Source organism: Coregonus lavaretus (assembly GCF_964263955.1).
Source record: "Coregonus lavaretus genome assembly, chromosome: 12".
Taxonomy (NCBI): Eukaryota; Metazoa; Chordata; class Actinopteri; order Salmoniformes; family Salmonidae; genus Coregonus; species Coregonus lavaretus.
In genome coordinates this window covers 4,092,058-4,106,889 of record NC_139999.1, presented here as the reverse complement: position 1 = coordinate 4,106,889, position 14,832 = coordinate 4,092,058, and positions in this window count along the sequence as shown.

Below are 14,832 nucleotides of genomic sequence, written 5' to 3'. Positions count from 1 at the left end.
GTTCTGGGCTGATTCCTCACCGTTTTCATGATCATTGCAATGCCACAAGGTGAGATCTTGCATGGAGCCCCAGGCCGAGGGAGATTGACAGTTATTTTGTGTTTCTTCCATTTGCGAATAATCGCACCAACTGTTGTCACTTTCTCACCAAGCTGCTTGGTGATGGTCTTGTAGCCCATTCCAGCCTTGTGTAGTTCTACAGTCTTGTCCCTGACATCCTTGGAGAGCTCTTTGGTCTTGGCCTTGGTGGAGAGTTTGGAATCTGATTGATTGATTTCTTCTGTGGACAGGTGTCTTTTATACAGGTAACAAACTGAGATTAGAAGCACTCCCTTTAAGAGTGTGCTCCTAATCTCAGCTCGTTACCTGTGTAAAAGACACCTGGGAGCCAGAAATCTTTCTGATTGAGAGGGGGTCAAATACTTATTTCCCTCAATAAAATGCAAAACAAGTTATAACATTTTTGACATGCGTTTTTCTGGATTTTTTTGTTGTTATTCTGTCTCTCGCTGTTCAAATAAACCTACCATTACAATTATAGACTGATCATGTCTTTGTCAGTGGACAAACGTACAAAATCAGCAGGGGATCAAATACATTTTTCCCTCACTGTATATTTTCTTAAATTCCATTCCTTACTAGTTTAGTGTGTATTAGGTATATGTTGTGAAATTGTTAGATATTACTTGTTAGATATTACTGGACTGTCAGAGCTAGAAGCACAAACATTTTGCTACACCCGCTATAACATCTTCTAAACATGTGTATGTGAAAAATAAAATTTGATTTGATTTGAGATCAGGTTATTATATACAAAAAAAAGTATAACAACAGGAATATATAGATACCTCTAGTCTGAGAACTGTCTGAACAGAGGACTGTCTGAAAGTTGTAACTGCTATTTCATGTAGCTACCACATTTGAATAAACAAAAACAAAATTTGATAATATTTTAAATAAAATACAGAAACGTCGGTCTGGTCTGGTCTGACAGGCTCAACAGACGACTGTGTCTCACAGTTAGGATCAGTATTTTATCTTCTATATTTTATTATAATTATTTATATTATTATTTATCTATTTGAACAATAATCGCAGAAGGGACACGTGTTGCTATATAAATAAAACAATGATATAGCTAAACAATATAGCGGTAGCTAAAATAATTATATAGATAAACTTGCCAGTTTGCCTCATTGTGTAAAGTGACGACTTGATTAACGTAATGTAAATATTAGGTTAGGTAATCTAAAATATTAATCTCATTAAAACTGTGAGTTGAAAACTAGTTGTAGGAGATAAGAGCAGAAGAATAAAACAGACATGAGGACATATCAACAGACGTTGTTTTTAAACATGGCTGCTGAGCTGACCGCAGAGCAATGACCCATAGTAACGCTGAAACACAAAAACCTTTTGAACAGATCTATTGAACACTGTGACTGCAATTCATATACATCTAAAACTCCACCCACAACATTGGCTGGTGAAATCAAAACATTCCATTTTGACAGTCACTAAATCATGAATACATTGCATAAAATTACAATAAATCTGTTGATAATGAGAAGATAATATGCGTTCATTAGCGGATTTAGCCGTTTCAGATGAGGGAGGATGTTTTTTTATGAGCATGGCCTTATTTCTATTACAGCATATTGGATGACTGTCCTTCGTATTCCATTCACCCAGTTCAATGTAACATCGATAGGTTTAGGATACTACATGATACTCTAATCTTCCCTATACCCATCATGAGGTTGCTACAACCTAGCCTATGAATGAAAGATTACAACATAGGTGCACACAGGTCGAGAGACACATTTTGATGTGACAGACAGTAGAACATGGACAGACAGTGACAATCAATACCTCCTTGCACACTCTTGCCTGCATCTAGCTGATAGTGGGTTGTAATCATTAGTCCAACAGTTGCAAACAAGAGTTTCTATTGGACAAATTCAGGTATGTTTATCCCCGTTTTGTTCTGTTTGCTTCTGTTTAAGAAACGTTTTTCAACAGAATTGGCTGAATGAATACACCCCTGATCACGCGTAAACGCAGTTCCACTGGCGGTCCCTGGTGGCAATAAATTAGTTAAACCTTACCTTGACTTGGAAGAGTTCCAGTGTTGTGTTGGATAGTCATAGCCAGCTAGCTAACATAGAATCCCTCTGTTTGAGCAGGGTGTTTCAGTAGGCTAAACTAGCTAGCTGCAATTGCTAGCTAAGTAAGTGAAACTGAAAGTGAAAAAATTAAAATGTCTCTCTTCCTTCTCCTTCATTTTGGAATAAATTAATTTGTTCAAAACTGTTCAACTATTTTATTTCTCTCTCTTTGAGTCAACTACTCACCACATGTTATGCACTGCAGTGCTAGCTAGCTGTAGCTTATGCTTTCAGTACTAGATTAATTCTCTGATACTTTGATTGGGTGGACAACATGTCAGTTCATGCTGCAAGAGCTCTGATAGGTTGGAGGACGTCCTCCGGAAGTTGTCATAATTACTGTGTAAGTCTATGAAAGGGGGTGAGAACCATGAGCCTCCTAGGTTTTGTATTGAAGTCAATGTACTCAGAGGAGGACAGAAGCTAGCTAACTAGCTGTCCTCTGGCTACACCATGGTGCAACGATACAGAGTGCTGTTGAGGCTACCGTAGACCTTTTCAGCAAAATAGTGTGTTTTAATCAATTATTTGGTGACATGTGATTATATTTAGCATAGTTTTATCTAAAAAGGATAACTTTATAAATGTTTTGAAAAATATATTTTTATGAAATTCACTGAGGAGCCTCCACTGCTACACAGTATGTAAATGTAGTCCAGTAATTTAATTTAATCTCTGAACAGAGCATCAGACTCTACCAGCAAGAACAATGAGCGAGGAAATATCTACAACTGATTCCAATTCATGGACTGTTAACGCACAGATTTGGTTCTGGGTCCCGAGAGGCTGCGATCTAACCATATTTTTAATAGTGTTGGGTGATTGACTCACAGCAAGTTCAAGTGCAAACAGTTCTAGAATGTATCAACTCAAATGAATTGAAAACTTGAGTTCAATTTGATGAGATGAATCAAAATGTCAAAACACCAAACTAATCCTGGTTTAAATGCTACAATGTACAGTACCAGTCAAAAGATTGGACACACCTACTCATTTAAGGGTTTTTCTTTATTTTTACTATTTTCTACATTGTAGAATAATAGTGAAGACATCAACACTATGAAATAACACATATGAAATCATGTAGTAACCAAAAAAGTGTTAAACAAATCAAAATATATTTAATATTTGACATTCTTCAAATAGCCACCCTTTGCCTTGATGACAGCTTTGCACACTCTTGGCATTATCTTAACCAGCTTCACCTGGAATGCTTTTCCAACAGTCTTCCCACTTATGCTGAGCACTTGTTGACTGCTTTTCCTTCACTCTGACGTCCGACTCATCCCAAACAATCTCAATTGGGTTAAGGTCGGGGGATTGTGGAGGCCAGGTCATCTGATGCAGCACTTCATCACTCTCCTTCTTGGTCAAATAGCCCTTACACAGCCTGGAGGTGTGTTGGGTCATTGGCCTGTTGAAAAACAAATGATAGTCCCACTAAGCCCAAACCAGATGGGATGGCGTATCGTTGCATAATGCTGTGGTAGCCAGGCTGGTTAAGTGTGCCTTGAATTCTAAATAAATCACAGACAGTGTCACCAGCAAAGCACCCCCACACCATAACACCTCCTCCTCCATGCTTTACGGTTGGAACTACACATGCGGAGATCATCCGTTCACTCACACCGCGTCTCACAAAGACATGGCGGTTCGAACCAAAACATCTGAAATTTGGACTCCAGACTAATAACTCTAACTTATCCTCTGCAGCAGAGGTAACTCTGGGTCTTCCATTCCTGTGGCGGTCCTCATGAGAGCCAGTTTCATCATAGCGCTTGATGATTTTTGAACTTGAAGAAACTTTCAAAGTTCTTGAAATGTTCCGTATTGACTGACCTTCATGTTTTAAAGTAATGATGGACTGCCGTTTCTCTTTGCTTATTTGAACAGTTCTTGCCATAATATGGACTTGGTCTTTTACCAAATAGGGCTATTGTCACAACACAACTGATTGGCTCAAACGCATTAAGAAGGAAAGAAATTCCACAAATTAACTTTTAAGAAGGCACACCTGTTATTTGAAATGTATTCCAGTTGACAACCTCATGAAGCTGGTTGAGAGAATGCCAAGCGTGTCCAAAGCTGTCATCAAGGGTGGCTATTTGAAGGATCTCAAATATAAAACTCATATAAAATATATTTAGATTTTTTTAACATATGTGTTATTTCATAGTTGTGATGTCTTCACTATTATTCCACAATGTAAAAAATAGTAAAAATAAAGAAAAACCCTTGAATGAGTAGGTGTGTCCAAGATTTTGACTGGTAGTGTATCTACTCCAATTAATTCATCACTTTATCTGATTGCCTGTGTCAAATGTGATGCGACAACACAAAGCTAATCACAATTTCAATTCCTCTCCTCATCAGGATTAAACTGGGACTGATTTCAGAAAGAGACAGAGAGGTTAGATAATTAATTCAACCAGAAATCACTTCTATAGTGTCCTACATCATCATCACGTCGACAGATCTGTACAGTGCCTTGCGAAAGTATTCACCCCCTTGACATTTTTCCTATTTTGTTGCCTTACAACCTGGAATTGAAATTGATTTTTTGCGGGTTTGTATCATTTGATTTACACAACATGCCTACCACTTTGAAGATGCAAAATATTTTTCATTGTTAAACAAACAAGAAATAAGACATAAAAACAGAAAACTTGAGCAATTACAGGTGCTTGTCTCTTGGGGTATGTCTCTATAAGCTTGGCATATCTAGCCACTGGGATTTCTGCCCATTCTTCGAGGCAAAACTGCTCTAGCTCCTTCAAGTTGGATGGGTTCCGCTGGTGTACAGCAATCTTTAAGTCATACCACATATTCTCAATTGGATTGAGTTCTGGGCTTTGACTAGGCCCTTCCAAGACATTTAAATGTTTCCCCTTAAACCACTTGAGTGTTGCTTTAGCAGTATGCTTATGGTCATTGTCCTGCTGGAATGTGAACCTCCGTCCGAGTCTCAAATCTCTGGAAGACTGAAACAGGTTTCCCTCAAGAATTTCCCTGTATTTAGTGCCATCCATCATTCCTTCAATTCCGACCAGTTTCCCAGTCCCTGCTGATGAAAAACATCCCCACAGCATGATGCAGCCACCACCATGCTTCACTGGGGATGGTGTTCTCGGGGTGATGAGAGGTGCTGGGTTTGTCCAGACATAGCGTTTTCCTTGATGGCAAAAAAGCTCAATTTTAGTCTCATCTGACCAGAGTACCTTCTTCCATATGTTTGGGGAGTTATCCCACATGGCTTTTGGCGAACACCAAATGTGTTTGCTTATTTTTTTCTTAAAGCAATGGCTTTTTTCTGGCCACTCTTCCGTAAAGCCCAGCTCTGTGGAGTGTACGGCTTAATGTGGGCCTATGGACAGACTCTCCTATTTCCACTGTGGAGCTTTGCAGCTCCTTCAGGGTTATCTTTGGTCTCTTTGTTGCCTCTCTGATTAATTCCCTCCTTGCCTTGTCTGTGAGTTTTGGTGGGCGGCCCTCTTTTGGCAGGTTTGTTGTGGTGCCATATTCTTTCCAGTTTTTAATAATGGATTTAATGGTGCTCCGTGGGATGTTCAAAGTTTCTGATATTTTTTTATAACCGAACCGTGATCTGTACTTCTCCACAACTTTGTCCCTGACCTGTTTGGAGAGCTCCTTGGTCTTCATGGTGCCGCTTGCTTGGTGGTGCCCCTTGCTTAGTGGTGTTGTAGGCTCTGGGGCCTTTCAGAACAGGTGTATATATACTGAGATCATGTGACAGATCATGTGACACTTAGATTGCACAAAGGTGGACTTTATTTAACTAATTATGTGACTTCTGAAGGTAATTGGTTGCACCAGATCTTATTTAGGGGCTTCATAGCAAAGGGGGTGAATACAAATGCACGCACCACTTTTCCGTTATTTATTTTTTATAATTGTTTGAAACAAGTTATTTTTTTCATTTCACTTCACCAATTTGGACTATTTTGTGTATGTCCATTACATGAAAATCCAAATAAAAATCAATTTATGTTACAGGTTGTAATGCAACAAAATCTGAAAAACACCAAGGGGGATGAATACTTTTGCAAGACACTGTAAGTCAAAACGGGGACCCGAACTAGCAACCTATCGGCCACCGGGCCAAGCTCCCAACCGCCAGGCCACCAACCATCCAAGATCCCCCCACAGTTCCCGAGAGCTGCCCCTCAACCATCCGAAACCTTTCCCTCCATTCCCCAAGCCCCCCCCCCCCCCACACACACAACGCAAACAAAAAACAATATGAACAAAAGAGAAAAAAAAAAAAAAACATCATAACAGCTGAATACGACCCTGGTCTTAGTGGGGACTCCCTGATTAAGTAGAGGTGGTGCTAGTGGTGGTAGTCGAGGTACTTTTGAACTGTAATGCAGTTGATTGGTGATGATGACATGAACATGTGTTGGGGTTGACATCCATTCAAGCATTATACTCAGATGTCTACCTCAACATAGTGTGAAATACACATATAAACAACAGGCTAGATATAGGGTAATTTAGCAAAGAGGAGACTTGGGATATTTCCCCCATGGAATCTTTCCCCCACGAGATATTTCCCCCATGAGATCTTTCCCCCACGAGATCTTTCCCACATGGAATCTTTCCCCCACGCGTTTGCATGGCATTTTCTGTTCTCTCTGTTCTCTCTGTTCTCTCTCTGTTCTTTCTCTGTTCTGTCTCTGTTCTCTCGCTGTTCTGTCTCTGTTTTCTCTGTTCTCTCTCTGTTCTGTCTCTGTTCTCTCTCTGTTCTCAGTCTGTTCTCTCTGGCCGCATGCAAACAACGACTGTAAACATCAACATGATCCATCCGAAAACAATCTCCCTTCACCACTGAGAGATTCAGAGGAATGGAAACATCCCCAGGGCCTTCTCCTGAGAAATCAACCCATGAGCAAGGCGTCAAACTCTGTCGTCCTGGCGTAAATGTATCCTAACGTCAGTCTGGTCGCGGGCAGACTTCTATGTGTTACATCTATGGTCACTCCTAACACCCTGTCCTGTGTGCCCCTGCCAGTGAGCTAACACAGTCTGGTGGCATGCAAGGACCCAGGTTCAACCCATTCTGAGCCATTACTCAGCTCTGTTTAGTGTAGCACAGTGTAGTATATAGTACTGTAGTATAGTGTAGTTATATAGTAGTGTAGTAGTGTAGCATAGTACTGTAGTATATAGTACTGTAGCATAGTAGTGCAGTATAGTGAAGCATAGTACTGCAGTATATAGTAGTGTAGTATAGTAACATAGTATAGTACTGTAGTGTAGTACTGTAGTATAGTGTGGTATAGTAGAGTAATGTAACATAGTAGTGTAGTATAGTATAATATAGTATTGAAGTATAGTTAGGTAGTATAGTACAACATAGTACTATAGTGTAGTGTAGTGTAGCATAGTACTGTAGTATAGTACTGTAGTATATAGTAGTGGATTATAGTGTGTTATAAACTGGGTGGTTCGAGCCCTGAATGCTGATTGGCTGACAGCCGTGGTATATCAGACCGTATACCACGGGTATGAGAAAACTAATTACATTGGTAACCAGTTTATAATAGCAATAAGGCTTGTAATCCAAGATGACGTAGCAGTGCGATCGTGGACTCTGTGTGTGTCTGTGTAAATAGCCAGTTTTTTGTATTTTTTGTATGTATTTTTTTGTACATATTTCCCTATCACACTTTTCATCCTTCTACTAAATATACTTTCCTGCAACAAATATATATTTCGCAACAAAGCCTCCTTCACTCATGCTGCCAAACATGCCCTCATAAAACTGACTATCCTACCGATCCTTGACTTCGGCTATGTCATTTACAAAATAGCCTCCAACACTCTACTCAGCAAATTGGATGTAGTCTATCACAGTGCCATCCGTTTTGTCACCAAAGCCCCATACACTACCCACCACTGTGACCTGTACGCTCTTGTTGGCTGGTCCTCACTACATATTCGTCGCTAAAACCCACTGGCTCCAGGCCATCTATAAATCACTGCTAGGCAAATCACTGCTAGGCAAATCCCTGCCTTATCTTAGCTCATTGGTCACCATAGCAACACCCACCCGTAGTCTGCGCTCCAGCAGGTATATCTCACTGGTCATCCCCAAAGCCAACACCTCCTTTGGCCGCCATTCCTTCCAGTTCTCTGCTGCCAATGACTGGAACGAACTGCAAACATCTCTGAAGCTGGAGACTCTTATCTCCCTCACTAACTTTAAGCATCAGTTGTCAGAGCAGCTTACCGATCACTGCACCTGTACACAGCCCATCTGAAATTAGCCCGCCCAACTACCTCATCCCTATATTGTTATTTATTTTGCTCATTTGCACCCCAGTATCTCTATTTGCACATCATCTCTTGCACATCTATCATTCCAGTGTTAATACTAATTGTAATTATTTTGCACTATGGCCTATTTATTGCCTTACCTCCATAACTTGCTACATTTGCACACACTGTATATATATTTAATATTTTCTGTTGTATTTTTTAACTTTATTTTTTGTTTTACCCCATATGTAACTCTGTGTTGTTGTTTGTATCGCACTGCTTTGCTTTATCTTGGCCAGGTCGCAGTTGTAAATGAGAACTTGTTCTCAACTGGCTTACCTGGTTAAATAAAGGTGAAATAAAATAAAATAAAATAAAGGCACCTCAGGGGTTTGTGGTAAATGGCCACTATACCACGGCTAAGGGGTGTGTCCAGGCACTCCACGTTAAATCGTGCATAAGTATGGTAGTGTAGTATTCTGTATTATAGTATTGTAGTATAGTGTAGTATAGTAGTGTAGTATAGTGTAGCATAGTGCTGTACTATATAGTAGTGTAGCATAGTACTGTAGTATAATGCAGTTTAGTACTGTAATATAGTAGTGTAGTATAGCACTCTAGTATAGTAGTGCAGTATAGTACTCCAGTATAGCAGTGTAGTATAGTAATGTTGTATAGTACTGTAGTATAGTACTTTAGTACAGTTGTGTAGTATAGTATTCTGCTCTAGTATAGTAGTGTATTGTAGTACTCTAGTATAGTAGTGTAGTTTAGTACTCTAGTATAGTAATATAGTATAGTATTTTAGTATAATGTAGTATAGTTCTCTAGTATAGCAGTGTTGTATAGAACTGTAGTATAGTAGTGTAGTATAGTACTGTAGTATAGTGTAGCATAGTAGTGTAGTATAGTGTAGCACAGTGCTGTAGTATATAGTAGTATATAGTAGTGTAGTATAGTAGTGCAGTATAGTAGTGCAGTATAGTAGTGTAGCATAGTACTGTAGTGTAATTTAGTATAGTACTGTAATATAGTAGTGTAGTATAGAACTCTAGTATAGTAGTGTAGTATAGTACTCTATTCTAGTTTAGTAGTGTAGTATAGTACTCCAGTATTGTAGTGTAGTATAATAATGCTGCATAGTAGTGTATTATAATAATGTAGTATAGTACTATAGTATAGTTGTGTAGTATAGTATTCTGCTCTAGTATAGTAGTGTAATATAGTACTCTAGTACAGTAGTGTATTATAGTACTCCAGTATAGTAGTGTAGTATAGTAATTTAGTATAATGTAGTATAGTACTTTAGTATAGCAGTGTAGTATAGTACTGTAGTATAATATAGTATAGTACTGTAGTATAGTACTGTATTAGAATGTAGTAGAGTACTCTAGTATAGTACTGTAGTATAGTAGTGTTATATAATAGGACTCACGTTCAACCCATTCTGAGCCACCACTGTACTGGCTGCAGCCTGTTTTGACTCATCAGTCAGGAAGGTACTAGCGTGTAGTATAGTATAGTGTAGTGTAGTAGTGTAGTATAGTGTATTAAAGTAGTGTAGTATAGTAACAAAGTCTACTCACCGCTGTACTGGCTGCGGCCTGTTTGGACTCCTCTGTCAGGAAGACTAACATCTGTTCCACTTTCTGCTCCTCCTCATTGATGTACTCTGTATCTGAAAAACAAACTATATTTACAGTGTCTTCAGAAAGTGTTCATACCACTTGACTTTTTCTACATTTTATTGTGTTACAGCCTAAATTTAAATTTAGATTTTGTGTCACTGGCCTACACACAATATCCCATGATGTCAAAGTGGAATTACGTTTTTAGAAATGTTTATAAATTAATTACAAATGAAAAGCTGAAATGTCTAGAGTCAATAAGTATCATAATCATAAGTCACATAATAAGTTACATGGACTCACTCTGTGTGCAATATTGGTATAGTAGTGTATACATCGTCTCTGTACCCCACACCTACAATTATCTGTAAGGTCCCTCAGTCGAGTGGTGAATTTCAAACACAGATTCAACCACAAAGACCAGGGAGGTTTTCCAATGCCTTGCAAAGAAGGGCACCTATTGGTACAGACATTGAATATCCCTTTGAGTATGGTGAAGTTATTAATTACACTTTGGATGGTGTCTCAATACACCCAGTCACTACAAAGATACAGGCATCCTTCCTAACTTAGTTGCCGGAGAGGAAGGAAACCGCTCAGGGATTTCACTATGAGGCCAATGGTGACTTTAAAATAGTTACAGAGTTTAATGGCTGTGATAGGAGAAATCTGAGGATGGATCATCAACATTATAGTTACTCCACAATACTAACCTAAATGACAGAGTGAAAAGAAGGAAGTTTGTACAGAAAACAAATATTCCAAAACATGCATCGTGTTTGCAACAAGGCACTAAAGAATAACTGCAAAGAAAATTGGCAAAGCAATTAACTTGTTGTCCTGAATATAAAGTGTTATGTTTGGGGAAAATCCAATAAAACATATTCCTGAGTACCACTCTCCATATTTTCAACAATAGTGGTGGCTGCATCATGTTATGGGTATGCCTGTAATCGTTAAAGACTAGAGAGTTTTTCAGGATAGAAAAATAAAGAACAGGAAAATCCTAATACCTTATTTACATAAGTATTCAGCCCCTTTGTTATGAGACTCGAAATTGAACACAGGTTAATCCTGTTTCCATTGATCATCCTTGAGATGTTTCTACAACTTTATTGGAGTCCACCTTTGGTAAATTCAATTGATTGGACATGATTTGGAAAGGCACACACCTGTCTATATAAGGTCCCACAGTTGACAGTGCATGTCAAAGCAAAAACCAATCCGTGAGGTTGAAGGAATTGTCCGTAGAACTCAGAGACAGAATTGTGTCGAGGCACAGATCTGGGGAAGGGTACCAAAAAATGTCTGCAGCATTGAAGGTCCCCAATAACACAATGGCCTCAATCATTCTTAAATGGAAGAAGTGTGGAACCACCAAGAGTCTTCCTAGAGCTGGCCACCCGGCCAAACTGAGCAATTATGGGAGAAGGGCCTTGGTCAGGGAGGTGACCAAGAACCCGATGGTCACGCTGACAGAGCACCAGTTCCTCTGTGGAGATAGGATAACCTTCCAGAAGGACACCCATCTCTGCACCACTCCACCAATCAGGCCTTTATGGTAGAGTGGCCTGAAAGAAGCCACCCCTCAGAAAAGGCACATGACAGCCCACTTGGAGTTTGCCAAAAGGCGCCTAAAGGACTCTCAGACCATGAGAAACAAGATTCTTTGTTCTGATGAAACCAAGATTGAACTCTTTGGCCTGAATGCCAAGCGTCACGTCTGGAGGAAACCTGGCACCAGCCCTAAGGTGAAGCATGGTGGTGGCAGCATCATGCTATGGGGATGTTTATCAGCGGCAGGGACTGGGAGAATAGTAATGATCAAGGGAAAGATGAACGGAGCGAAGTACAGCGAGATCCTTGATGAAAACCTGCTCCAGAGCGCTCAGGACCTCAGACTGGGGCAAAGGTTAACCTTCCAACAGCACAATGGCTTCGTAACAATGAAGCCATTGCATATTAATGCATATTAATAATATTAGCTGTCTGTGTACATCCGAGGGCCAGCCGTGTGTCATGGATTCAGCCGAGGCTGCTCCTCCTCCTTGCTCGGGCAGGCTTCGGCGTTCGTCGTCGCCGGAGTACTAGCTGCTACCGATCTATGTTTCTGTGTTCTACTTGTTTTGTCTTTATTGTTCACACCTGGTTCCCATTATGTCTATGATTTGTTTTCCTATTTAACCCTCTGGCTCCCACTGTGTTTTGTGCGTGTTTGTCCATGTTTGGTTGTCGTCTGGTGAGCGGGTTTGTTCCTCCCTGCGTGGAGGGTGTGTTATTTACGTTACCTTCGAGTAAAGTACGTTTTCGATTAGCTCTGTGTCCTGCGCCTGACTTCGTCCTACCGCATCACACTGACCCCCTGACACCGTGCTGCCCTGTTCTGAGCCAATTGCAATTTTCCTAAGTCCTTTTTTGTGGCACCTGACCACACGACTGAACAGTAGTCCAGATGCGACAAAACTAAGGCCTGTAGGACCTGCCTTGTTGATAGAGTTGTTAAGATGTAGAGCAGCGCTTTATTATGGACAGACTTCTCCCTCCCCATTTTAGCTAATGTTATATCAATTTGTTTTGACCATGACAGTTTACAATCCAGGGTTACTCCAAGCAGTTTAGTCACCTCAACTTGCTCAATTTCCACATTATTTATTACAAGATTTAGTTGAGGTTTAGGGTTTAGTGAATGATTTGTCCCAAATACAATGCTTTTAATTTTTGAAATATTTAGGGCTAACTTATTCCTTGCCACCCACTCTGAAACTAACTGCAACTCTTTGTTAAATGTTGCAGTCATTTCAGTTGCTGTAGTAGCTGACACGTATAGTGTTGAGTCATCCGCATACATAGACACACTAGCTTTACTCAAAGCCAGTGGCATGTCATTAGTAAAGCTTGAGCCCTGTGTAGCTCAGTTGGTAGAGCACGGCGCTTGCAACGCCAGGGTTGTGGGTTCGTTTCCCACGGGGGGCCAGTATGAAAAAAGTATGAAAATGAATGCACTCACTAACTGTAAGTTGCTCTGGATAAGAGCGTCTGCTAAATGACTAAAAAGTAATGGGCCTAGACAGCTGCCCTGGGGAATTCCTGATTCTACCTGGATTATGTTGGAGAGGCTTCCATTAAAGAACACCCTCTGTGTTCGGTTAGACAGGTAACTCTTTATCCACAAAATAGCACGGGGTGTAAAGCCATAACACATACGTTTTTCCACCAGCAGGCTATGATTGATAATGTCAAAAGCCGCAATTTTTTTCAGCCAATTATCAGTCATTTGTGTAAGTGCTGTGCTTGTTTAATGTCCTTCCCTATAAGCGTGCTGAAAGTTTGTTGTCAATTTGTTTACTGTAAAATAGCATTGTACCTGGCCAAACACAATTTTTTCAAAACTAAGGGTTGGTAACAGGCTGATTGGTCGGCTGTTTGAGCCAGTAAAGGGGGCTTTACTATTCTTAGGTAGTGGAATGTCTTGTGCTTCCCTCCAGGCCTGAGGTAGGCATACACAGGCTTAAATTGAAATTATGGCAAATAGGAGTGGCAATATCGTCTGTTATTTTCCTCAGTAATTTTCCATCCAAGTTGTCAGACCCCGGGTGGCTTTTCATTGTTAATAGACAACAATAATTGTTTCACCTCTTCCACACTCACTTTACAGAATTCAAAATTACAATTCTTGTCTTTCATAATTTGTTCAGATATACTTGGATGTGTAGTGTCAGTGTTTGTTGCTGGCATGTCATGCCTAAGTTTGCTAATCTTGCCAATGAAAAAATCATTAAAGTAGTTGGCAATATCAGTTGTTTTTGTGATGAATGAGCCATCTGATTCAATGAATGATGGAACTATTTTGAGCACTTTTCTTCTGGGATGCTTCCTTGTTTTTATTGCTTTACTGGGAAGCTTAGCAGCAGTAGATGTGCTCATGTTCTTTATGTTAGTGCAGGGTGAGCTGCACACAGTGGACTTCCTCCACAGGCACACCGGCTCAGTGATAACAGTATTGAAACAATAAATAAACATAAAAAAATATATAAAAATCTGGTTCATAGGCACATGATTACTGCATACAATAGCTGTAGGATCAGCAAACAACGCAATTATCACAACATAGGTTAAATATGGCTTTTTTACTGGCTAGGCTTCCTCAATGATTTTACCCACGCACCACTACTGTGCCGAGCAGAAATTACAATAAGAAGCATTTTACAAAACGCAGGAGATATTTCTTATGCATTTAAAAAAAAATATATATATATATATATATATATATATATATAAGTGGCTGAATTAATAAGGTATCGTATTGTGTAAGCTTTCTGCCGTGTTTGAGAAGTCAAGGCCCTTTGGATGAGTTATGTGTACCATTGCCATGTTGCTATGTTGATTTCCTTGAGTTTTTTCTCCTCTACGTTCTCGGCCCATCTGCTCCTCCCCCCTCTTCTCTGAGCAGAGCAGGCAGGCCCGTTGCCCTAGCGACTTCAGACTCCACACATACACAGCATGTAGACATGCTGCTAGAGAGCCAGTACTGTTCTTCCTTCAGACAAGCAGGCATGTGGTGGAAGGCTTCTCAACAGGCTTCTTAACAGCTTCCACCCCCAAGCCATAAGACTCCTGGACAGCTGATCATGGCTACCCGGACTATTTGCACTCCCCCCCCCCCACACCCCCCTCTTTTACGCTGCTGCTACTCTGTTTATTATTTATGCATAGTCACTTTAACTCTACCCACATGTACATATTACCACAATTAC